Source organism: Bison bison, unplaced genomic scaffold (genome assembly GCF_000754665.1).
Source record: "Bison bison bison isolate TAMUID 2011002044 unplaced genomic scaffold, Bison_UMD1.0 scf7180017864263, whole genome shotgun sequence".
Taxonomy (NCBI): Eukaryota; Metazoa; Chordata; class Mammalia; order Artiodactyla; family Bovidae; genus Bison; species Bison bison.
Window position 1 is genome coordinate 7,487,687 of NW_011494835.1, and position 12,022 is coordinate 7,499,708.

The window sequence follows — 12,022 nt, forward strand, 5'->3', positions numbered from 1 at the left end:
AAGAAAATGGACAAATTACTTAGAAAAAGTACAAACTTTCCAAAAACTGAACCAGGAAGAAATAGATAACTTAATAGACCCATCACAAGCCCGGAAATTGAAACTGTAATCAGAAATCTTCCAGCAAACAAAAGCCCAGGTCCAGACAGCTTCACAGCTGAATTCTACCAAAAGTTTAGAGAAGAGCTAACACCTATCCTACTCAAACTCTTCCAGAAAATTGCAGAGAAAGGTAAACTTCCAAACTCATTCTATGAGGCCACCATTACCCTAATAGCAAAACCTGACAAAGATGCCACAAAAAAAGAAAACTACAGGCCAATATCACTGATGAACATAGGTGCAAAAATCCTTAACAAAATTCTAGCAATCAGAATCCAACAACATATTAAAAAGATCATACACCATGACCAAGTGGGCTTTATCCCAGGGATGCAAGGATTCTTCAATATCCGCAAATCAATCAATGTAATACACCACATTAACAAATTGAAAAATAAAAGCCATATGATTATCTCAATAGATGCAGAGAAAGCCTTTGAGAAAATTCAACATCCATTTATGATAAGAACTCTCCAGAAAGCAGGAATAGAAGGAACATACCTCAACATAATAAAAGCTATATATGACAAACCCACAGCAAACATTATCCTCAATGGTGAAAAATAGAAAGCATTTCCCCTAAAGTCAGGAACAAGACAAGGGTGCCCACTCTCACCACTACTATTCAACATAGTTTTGGAAGTTTTGGCCACAGCAATCAGAGCAGAAAAAGAAATAAAAGGAATCCAAATTGGAAAAGAAGTAAAACTCACTGTTTGCAGCTGACATGATCCTCTACATAGAAAACCTAAAGACTCCACCAGAAAATTACTAGAGCAAATCAATGAATATAGTAAAGTTGCAGGATACAAAATCAACACACAGAAATCCCTTGCATTCCTATACACTAATAATGAGAAAATAGAAAGAGAAATTAAGGATAGAATTCCATTCACCATTGCAACGAAAAAAATAAAATGCTTAGGAATATATCTACCTAAAGAAACTAAAGACCTATATATAGAAAACTATAAAACACTGATGAAAGAAATCAAAGAGGACACTAATAGATGGAGAAATACACCATGTTCATGGATTGGAAGAATCAATATAGTGAAAATGAGTATACTACCCAAAGCAATCTATAGATTCAATGCAATCCCTATCAAGCTACCAACAGTATTTTTCACAGAGCTAGAACAAATAATTTCACAATTTGCATGGAAATACAAAAAACCTCGAATAACCAAAGCAATCTTGAGAAAGATGAATGGAACTAGAGGAATCAACCTGCCTGACTTCAGGCTCTACTACAAAGCCACAGTCATCAAGACAGTATGGTACTGGCACAGACAGAAATATAGATCAACGGAACAAAATAGAAAGCCCAGAGGTAAACCCACGCACCTATGGACACCTTATCTTTGACAAAGGAGGCAAGGATATACAATGGAGAAAAGACAATCTCTTTAACAAGTGGTTCTGGGAAAACTGGTCAACCACTTGTAAAAGAATGAAACTAGAACACTTTCTAACACCATACACAAAAATAAACTCAAAATGGATTAAATATCTAAACATAAGACCAGAAACTATACAACTCCTAGAGGAGAACATAGGCAAAACACTCTCCGACATACATCACAGCAGGATCCTCTATGACCCACCTCCCAGAATATTGGAAATAAAAGAAAAATAAACAAATGGGACCTAATTAAAATTAAAAGCTTCTGCACAACAAAGGAAACTATAAGCAAGGTGAAAAGACAGCCTTCAGAATGGGAGAAAATAACAGCAAATGAAGCAACTGACAAACAACTAATCTCAAAAATATACACGCAACTCCTGCAGCTCAATTCCATAAAAATAAATGACCCAACCAAAAAATGGGCCAAAGAACTAAATAGACATTTCTCCAAAGGAGACATACAGATGGCTAACAAACACATGAAAAGATGCTCAACATCACTCATTATCAGAGAAATGCAAATCAAAACCACAATGAGGTACCATTTCACGCCAGTCAGAATGGCTGCAATCCAAAAGTCTACAGGCAATAAGTGCTGGAAAGGGTGTGGAGAAAAGGGAACTCTCTTACACTGTTAGTGGGAATGCAAACTAGTCCAGCCACTATGGAGAACAGTGTGGAGATTCCTTAAAAAACTGGAAATAGAACTGCCATATGACCCAGCAATCCCACTGCTGGGCATATACACAGTGAGGAAACCAGAATTGAAAGAGACACGTGTACCCCAATGTTCATCGCAGCACTGTTTATAATAGCCAGGACATGGAAGCAACCTAGATGTCCATCAGCAGATGAATGGATAAGAAAGCAGTGGTACATATACACAATGGAGTATTACTCAGCCATCAAAAAGAATACATTTGAATCAGTTCTAATGAGGTGGATGAAACTGGAGCATATTATACAGAGTGTAGTAAGCCAGAAAGAAAAATACCAATACAGTATACTAACACATATATATGGAATTTAGAAAGATGGTAATGACAACCCTGTATGCGAGACAGCAAAAGAGACACAGATGTATAGAACAGTCTTTTGGACTCTGTGTGAGGGAGGGAGGATGATTTGGGAGCATGGCATTACAACATGTATAATATCATTTAAGAAACGAATCACCAGTCCAGGTTCAATGTAGGATACAGGAAGCTTGGGATTCGTGCACTGGGATGACCCAGAGGGATGGTATGAGGAGGGAGGTGGGAGGGGGGTTCAGGATGGGGAACACGTGTACACCTGTGGCAGATGCATGTTGATGTATGGCAAAACCAATACAATATTGTAAAGTAAAAAAAAATAATAATAAAAAAAGAGAAACAAAAAAAAACTAATTTTTATTTTAAAATAAAACTAATTTTTATTTAAAAATAAAAATAATGTAAGGCTTTAAGAAGAAAACCTTTCAAAAAAAAAAAGAGAAGACAAAAATACCCGCAGAAATTATAACAGGAAAAAAAGCTAGGAGGAGAAAAACATAATATCAGACATACAAGTACTTGAAATTTAAACAGAGAAGAAGCAAAAAGGAAATGATGAAAGAAATAGAAAATTTTCAAGATCTGAAAATATAGAATACTTCTCTTTGCACACTAAAAAAAACCCCTCATCAAGTACCAAAAACAATTAATGAAAAAATACTCACAAATGAATTATTATGACATTTCAGAACATCAAAGCAGAAAGATTTTCTTAAAAAATCTTTCAGAAAAAAGCACATCATGACAATAAATTAATAAGTAAATAAATAAAAATTTTAAATCAGAATGACTTCATACCTCTTATCAGCTTCATTAGTGATATGAAAATATTAACAATGACTTCAAATTATAATGGAAACTATTCTGAACCTATTTTCTAAATCCAGCTATATCAAGATTGGAGAGGGCATAGAAGTCTGGGAGAGGTCTAGAGCTCCAGGAAGTGGATTCTGTGCTAAAGAACCTATTACTGAAGGTTCAGGCACTACAGATGTCCACAGCATGTACCTAATGTTTAACTTCTGGTTTTTTCTTTTGAAGTTAAATTTAGAAATTATCAGGGAAACCTGGCATGCTACAGTCTATGGAGTCACAAAGAGTCAGACATGAGTTACCAACTGAACATCAACACCACAGCAATTATCAAATTTTACTTCACTACTTGTCATATTAGCAGATATTAATTAGAGTACAAGTGTTGCAGATGTTTGAAGTTTGAGCCAACCTGGGATCTACTTGCCATTCAAATTGGCAGAAGCACCAGTTGGTCTTTATTTTTTAAATAATCTTTATTGGAGTAGTTTTTACAATGTTGTGCTAGCTTCTACTATACAGAAAAGTTAATCAGGTATACATACACATATATCCACTCTTTTAGATTGAATCAGATATACATATATGTATACCCACTGTTTTAGATTCTTTTCCCATATAAGTCATCACTGAGTACTGAGTAGTTCCCTCTGCTACACAGTAGGTTCTTGTAATCTATTTTATATATAGTCAAAGTGAAGTTGCTCAGTTGTGTCCAACTCTTTGCAACCCCATGGACTGTAGCCTACCAGGGTCCTCAGTCCATGGAATTTTCCAGGCAAGAGTACTGGAGTGGGTTGCCATTTCCTTCTCCAGGGGATCTTCCTGACCCAGGGATTGAACCTGAGTCTCCCGCATTGCAGGCAGATGCTTTACCATCTGAGCCATCGGGGAAGCCCCTATTTATAGTAGTGTGTCAATTTATGCCCTTATCCCTTTTCCTCCTTGGTAACCGTAAGTTTGTTTTCTACATGTTTCTACAAGTTTCTTTTTCTGTTTTATAAATAAACTCATTTGTACCATTTTTTTAGATTCTCCATATAAAGGATATCATACAATATTTGTCTTTGTCTGACTCACTTCACTCTGTATGATAATCTCCAAGTCCATCCATGTCACTGCAAATCCCATTATTTCATTCTTTTTTATGGCTGGGTAACAATCCATTGTCAGTATGAGCCACATCTTCTTTATCCATTCATCTGTCAGTGGACATCTGAACTAACATATTCCTCTCCATATGGTATGAATCAGATATACATATATGTATACCCACTATTTTAGATTCTTTTCCACTCTTTTAGATTCTTTTTCATGCCAGTCTGATTTCTGGCATGAGCCAGGCTCCTGAGACTCTGTTGAAGGAGTTCCACTGGAGCTCTGAGACAGAGCTCCGCTATTTCTGCCAGGGTTGCTAAGTTGGTAGAACACTTCTGAGCAGCTCCAGGAAGGAAAAACAACTGAGCTAAGAATGAAATGAATGCGCAGGAAAGGCAATACAAGAGATGCAGAGAGGTTGCATCCTCATCACATTGCTTTTACTTACCAGTCTACATACTGGGCCTAGCACATGCCTGGTACAGCAAGCTACAAGAAAGGTCTGACTGAATTACTGACAAATCTATTTACACTTACTATAATTACTGATATACCTGATTTTATTTCTTCCTCATTTTTATGCTTTCTTTCTATGTTGTGTACTCTATGCTATTCCCTTTCTTCTTTTTGAGTACTTCACACCATTTCCTTTTGTCTAATAGTTTAGAAGTTATACTAAACATTTTAATATAAGTACTTATCAACTATCTTTACTATTCTCTGAACAAGAGAGGGAACTTATAACAGTAACTCGAATCATCCTTCTTCCCCATTTCCAATCCGTATGATTAGGAAGTCTTTTCTCTATGGAAAAATATAATAAATTTCTAAGTCCCTAGAAGCATGTACTATCTACAGAAGAGCTTCATTCAATATTTATAGTAGCTTCCATGTATTGGATGCTTTGAGGTTTCAGACAGTATGCTAAGTGCTTTATAGGCCCCTCCAGTTATCCTGACAAAAGCCTTACGATGTAAGTTTTCCTTATTCTACATGTGAACAAACAGAAGCTCTGGAAAATTAAATACTGTTCAAGGTCAGCAATTAGTTAACAGCAGAAATGGGTTGCAAACGCAGGTCTTTCCATTTCCCAAGTCTGTGCTTCTAGCACTAAACTAGATTACCTTAGCACCTTTTATGTGCTAAATACCCTCTCCAGTATTCTTGCCTGGAAAATCCCGTGGACAGAGAAGCCTGGTGTGCGAGAGTCCATAGGGTCACAAAGAGATGGACATGACTGAGAAACTGAGCGTGCATGCACATGTGCTCACATAGCTGTTTTTTATATGTGTGTGTGTGTGTATGTGTGTGTGGTGTGTGTACACACACTCAAATAGATATAGAGGATACAGCAAACAAAACATAATTGGTGCCTATCCGACGCCGTGGATATTGGTGTCACTCTTGGGTATAGTTTTCCATGATCTTCAAGAAGAAAATTTACATAAAGATCAAGTTTTTAATAATTACAAATTTTATTTCTACTGAAATCTATTTGCCAAGGTTAACTTTAAAATAGCAGAGATGGCTGTGTGATCATGGGCCACTATAATCTTAAAAGCTAATGGATAGATTCACTATATGGAATTGTGGTATTTAAATAATTTTATTAATCTTATGAATCAATTCAAACTTATAATCACCTTTCATTTCCTCTTCTTGCTCAACTAACAATATTCTCATGTTTCCTCTTTGATGGTACAGAGAGTATACCTTCTTTTTAGTTATGTTACTGTATGCTTACATGTTACTGCAGAAAAATAAATTCCCTTTTGGTAAATGGATTGGATGGAAGTAGTTGATTTATTTTCAGAGGAAGATTCTTAACATTTTTGTGGCACAAGAATGTTCACAGTATGTATTACTTGACAGGAAAGTACAGGTATAAAAATGGTGAATTATCCACACACTGCAGAGCTATTGTTGGGCATGCCTGAGTGTTTCAGAGACATTCTCTATACAATGAACTAACAATGCCAGATCAGTCAAAGTGGTGGTGGTTTTGCTGATGATACAGGTTCATCCAGCAAAACAATTTGAACAATGTAACTTCTGAGTGCTTGGGTCACATGTTCCACATGTACACCAGTGAACATAGGAGAATGTGCCCAGCCAACATCTTCAAGTTCAGAGCATTTGCTTCCACTGGGCTCATCAGCACCTGAAATGAAGGAGGAGAAAGTTTCCCAGGAGAAGGATTGGCCCGAGCCTTTGAACTTCAAAATGCTCACCCATCAGAGGCTGGTGGAAATGATTGGTTTGGGCACTGGTTTTGCATTTCAGGCAACCAAACTATTCAATGCTACTGATTATTGGTTTTAGAAACAGAGAAAGGGTATCAATATCAAGTGTGACTATACATTGAATTAATCTTATGTAGCTGTATATTTTTAAATTATGAATGCTCTTTTGAGCACTACTTACAAGAACTTTATCAAGTGCTTCTTATATTGTCTCCTATGTAACCATCTAAACAGCAAAAATTCAGTTTTATACATTAAAAAATAGTATTTTTAAATCACTAACACATTTTCCATAACATCTCATATATTACCTGTGTAAAAGTATCTTACTAGACACCAAGGCAAAATCTGAAGACCATTCTACCTAATTACATATTACCTGCAGCATAAAACTGAAAATAAACCCTGGGATTACTGATGAAAAACTAATCCCAGAGAGTAAAAGCAGCAAGATGGCTGAATAGGAAGTCCTAGTCCTCCTTTCCCTGCAGAAACACCACTTTAGTAATGATATAACCCAGTAGCTGAGATGGTAACAAATCTGCCTGCAATGCAGGAGACCTGGGTTTAATTCCTGGGTTGGGAAGATCCCTTGGAGAAGGGAATGGCAACTCACTCCAGTATTATTGCCTGGAGAATTCAATGGATAGAAGAGCCTGGTGGGCTGCAGTCCATGGGGTCGGACTCGACTAACACTTGCACTTTCACATAAACCCAAACATCTTTATGTGAATTCAAGATTCCACTGAAGAAGTTGCCATACCACAAGCAAACACAAAACCAAGAACAGCTACACTGAAAAGGGTAAGAAAAGCAGCATCACTTTGCCTGTATCAGCTCCACCCCCAAGCTAACATAGCTCAGTGTCAAGGGAGAAAGGCCCCAACCTGCAACTTTTTGGTAGAAAAGAGAGAGTGAACCCTTCTTTTCAGAGTCAACACCACATTTTCAGAGCCCTGATTTTTGTCTTACCCCACTTTTCACTGTTGGCAGAACCACCGTAGGCTGGAGGCTCAGAGGCAGCTGAGCACAATAGAAAACTGGAAGGCCTAGTTGGCACAGTTTTGCCTATCTGGGATAAACAGCTCACCCTGAGACTTCTCTGGGAGGGAGGGAAAGAAATGAGAGGAACATGCCACCTACATTTTTTATTTTCTGAGAGCTGCCTGAAGGACTAATTTCTGTCTCTCCTCACCCCTCAATAAGGGGGTGATGAATCAGCACAATGTGTCGATCTGGGGGTCTACAGAGACACTGGAAAAGTGGCAGGCAGCTGAAAGTGCCAACACAACTTTGCTCAGGCTTCCCTGGTGGCTTAGATGGTAAAGAATCTGCCTTCAATGCAGGAGACCCAGGTTCAGGCCCTGGGTTGGGAAGATCCCCTGGAGAAGGGAATGGCAACCCACTCCAGTATTCTTGCCTGGAGAATTCAATGGACAGAAGAGGCTGGCAGGCTACAGTCCATGGGGTCACAAAGAGTCAGACACAATTGAGTGACAAACACTTTGACTTCACAGCTTTGCTCAATGGGGAGAAGGTGCACAACCAGAAAAGTCTCCCTCAGGAGGAAGGGAAAGGAGTGGAGTGTGCACCATCATACCAACTTTCTGAGAGTAGCCTGCCAGATGGACCAATTTTTGTCTCATCTCACTCAGAGTGAGAGAGAAGGTGAGGAACAGAGTGTGCATCCAGGAGTAGGCATTTCAGAGGAGGGTCCAAGACTGCAATCCCTCTGGCCTGATTCAGGGCCCTGATAGGGGAGCTGCCTAGTGGACCAGGGAGAACAGAGTGGCTTGCTACTGCAGAATCAGAGAACCTGCACAGCTACATAGACTACAGAGGAAACAAGATACAACAAGCTCCTGAAAAAAGAAACTGGCAAATCCCTCTAATTAGCACTTTACATACACAAGTTCAAAGAAAAGACATCCACAGAAAAGGCTGGAAGGAAAATAAAAACTTTCTCAGATAAACAAAAAACTGATGGAATTTATTGTCAGGACACCTGCCTTGCAAGACATGCTAAAAGAAGTTCTTTTGAAATAAGGAAAATTATATAGGTCTAGCAATGGCACCCCACTCCAGTACTCTTGCCTGGAAAATCTCATGGATGGAGGAGCCTGGTGGGCTGCAGTCCATGGGGTTGCTAAGAGTCAGACATGACTGAGCGACTTCACTTTCACTTTCACTTTCCTGCTTTGGAGAAGGAAATGGCAACCCACTCCAGTATTCATGCCTGGAGAATCCCAGGGATGGGGGAGCCTGGTGGGCTGCCATGTATGGGGTCGCACAGAGTCGGACACGACTGAAGCAACTTAGCAGCAGCAGCAGCAGCAGCAGCAGCTCAGATCTGTGTAAAGAAAACAGCATCAGAGAATGAAGAAGTAAAGGAAAAGTAAAATCTTTCATTTTACTTTTTCTAAAATGAAATAGGAGACAATAGTTTGTTCAAAATAATAGTAGCAAAAATGTATTCAATTATGTGTGTTTGTATATATACATTATATGCTTGTGTATAAAAGAAATAAATGACAGCACTGATACAAAGGAAACAAGGGAAGAATTAGGATCATTTGGTTATTACAAGGTACTCACTACCCATGAATCAGTATACTGTTATTTTAAAATGGACTTGTATTAGCTGTAAATGTATATTGCAAACCCTAGGACAACTACTAAAAAAATAAGTAGGACTGTTAAGCTCAGAAAAGAGATTTGTCTGGGAGTGACATCAATTAGATGGCAGAATGTTAATGCTAATGCTAAGTCGCTTCAGTCGTGTCCGACTCTATGCGACCCCATAGTCGGCAGCCCACCAGGCTTCCTGTCCCTGGGATTCTCCAGGCAAGAATACTGGAGTGGGTTGCCATTTCCTTCTCCAATGCATGAAAGAGAAAAGTGAAAGTGAAGTCGCTTAGTCGTGTCCGACTCTTAACGACCCCATGGACTGCAGCCTACCAGGCTCCTCTGTCCATGGATTTTCCAGGCAAGAGTACTGGAGTGGGTTGCCATTGCCTAGAACATTTTAACCATCATCCTCCCACAGAACACTGATTTTGGTAGCCACGCAGGGTTGAGACTACCTTTGTGGGAGTCTGAGTCCAGCAAAGAAATTCCAGCACATTTTTAGATCAAAAAATCCTAAGAACAGACACACTGAAGAGGGGAAATAGAACATTTCCCTTTGTCTGCATTACTCTTCCCTTGAGGCAGCATGGTTTGGTTCTAGGAAAGACCCTGTGACAGACAATTTCTCCCAAAGGGAAAAGTGAGAGCTTGGGAGTGAGTGTCCAGTTTCCCCAACATGTGAGACAGTTCCCAAGAGGCCCAGTTCTTTCTCACCTAACCCAGATTACTGATGTAGTCTGCAGATGAAAGGACTGGGAGAGGCTGGAATATAGCAGCCAGGGCTGAGGTCATCAAAGAAACTCTACTAAACACTTCACTGTTCTTTCTACTAACCGTTTCATGGACTCTGTCAGGAATTCTACTGATGAGCCACTGGGGTGCCTCATCTATGAACCCCAGCTGACCGACTGTCATCCCCAACACTCCAAATTCCTCCCTGATGCCCTTTACCCTCTCTGTCCATCCATGGCCAGAAAGAGCAAGCCTCTGCAGACAGCTAATGAGCAAGTGCAGAAAGCTGCCCTAACTCTGCAAGATGGACTGAAGGCTCACAAACATGAGCAGTTTGGGGCACTGTCCTTGGGAAACAAATGAGGGGCCCTCCACATCTGGTCTGCTTTTGCAGGACTGAGAGAAGGGATACAATCTTAAGAATGCCCCTCTCCCAAGAGGGAACAAAAACTGCGTAGCAGGTGCATCAATAGAGACGTCTGAGAAAGCCTCAGAATCCCTAGCTGGACTAACAGGTGAATCCAAAGCCTGCTGGTAAAGAGTGGGGGAAGTTACTGCTTTTTCGAAGGGGAAAACAACAATACAAGACTTTGAAGAACATGAAAAACCAAGAAAACATGACATTACCAAAGGAACACAATAATTTTTCAGTAGAGAACCTCAAAGAAAGGGAGATATGCAAATATCCTGACAAAAAAATTATTTGAAGGAAGCTCAGCAAGCTATAAGGGAATGCAGATAGAGATAATTCAATCCAACTCAAAGGAGTGAAGAAAGCTTATGTGAATTATGGGACAACATCAGGAAAAATAGTATTTCATTATGATATTATCATAAAGAGAACAGAGAAAAAGAGGAAGAAAGTATAATTAAAGAAATAATGGTTAAAAAATTCCCAAATCTGAAGAGAGATATGGACATCCATAGAGCTGAAGGTCCCCAAACAAATTCAATCAAAAGAGAATTTCATTTGGACTTCGCTGGAGGTCCAGTGGTTAAGACTCTGTGCTTCCAATGCAGGGAGCATGGTCAGGGAAAGATCCCACATGTTTTTCAGTGTGGCCAAAATATATCAACAAAAATTTTGTTTCTCCTTTATTACATTTTCCCCTCTACTATACAAGATCTTAAATTTTATTTAAGTGCAGAATTTTTCTTTTTATCATCAGTAATCAGTCATATGGGGCTTCCCTTGTGGCTCAGTGGTAAAGAATCTGCCTGCCAATACTGGAGATACAGGTTTGATCTCTGGGTCAGGAAGATCTCCTGCATAAGGAAATGACAACCCACTCCAGTATTCTTGCCCATAGACAGAGGATCCAGGTAGGCTACAGTCCATGGGTTTGCAGAACAGCCAGATATGACTTAGCAGCTAAACAACAACAACAATCAGTCATATAAAATGTAAGGGAAAAAAAACATTAATCCCCTCCCCATTGTTACACTGGAATGTTTGAAATAAAGAAACCTGGTATATGCATTCAATGGTATACTAAGAAACCTTATAAAGGAAGGAAATCTTGCCATATGTGATAACTTGGATAAACCTGAAGGACATTATTCTAAGTTGAAATAAGTCAGTCACAGACAACTGCATGATTCCCCTTTTATGAGGTATCTAAGGTCACTAAGAGTTGGATAGGACTGAGTGACTTCACTTTCACTTTTCACTTTCATGCATTGGAGAAGGAAATGGCAACCCACTCCAGTGTTCTTGCCTGGAGAATCCCAAGGAAGGGGGAGCCTGGTGGGCTGCCCTCTATGGGGCCGCACAGAGTCGGACACGACTGAAGCGACTTAGCAGCAGCAGCAAGGTAGTCAAACTCATAGAAGAAGAAAATGGAATAGCAGTTGCCAGAGACTATGGGAAGGGGAAACAGGGAGTTGGTGTTCAATGTGTATAAAGTTTCAGTTACAAAAGATGAAAAGGGTCTAGAAGTCTGTACAATATTGTGCCTACAGTT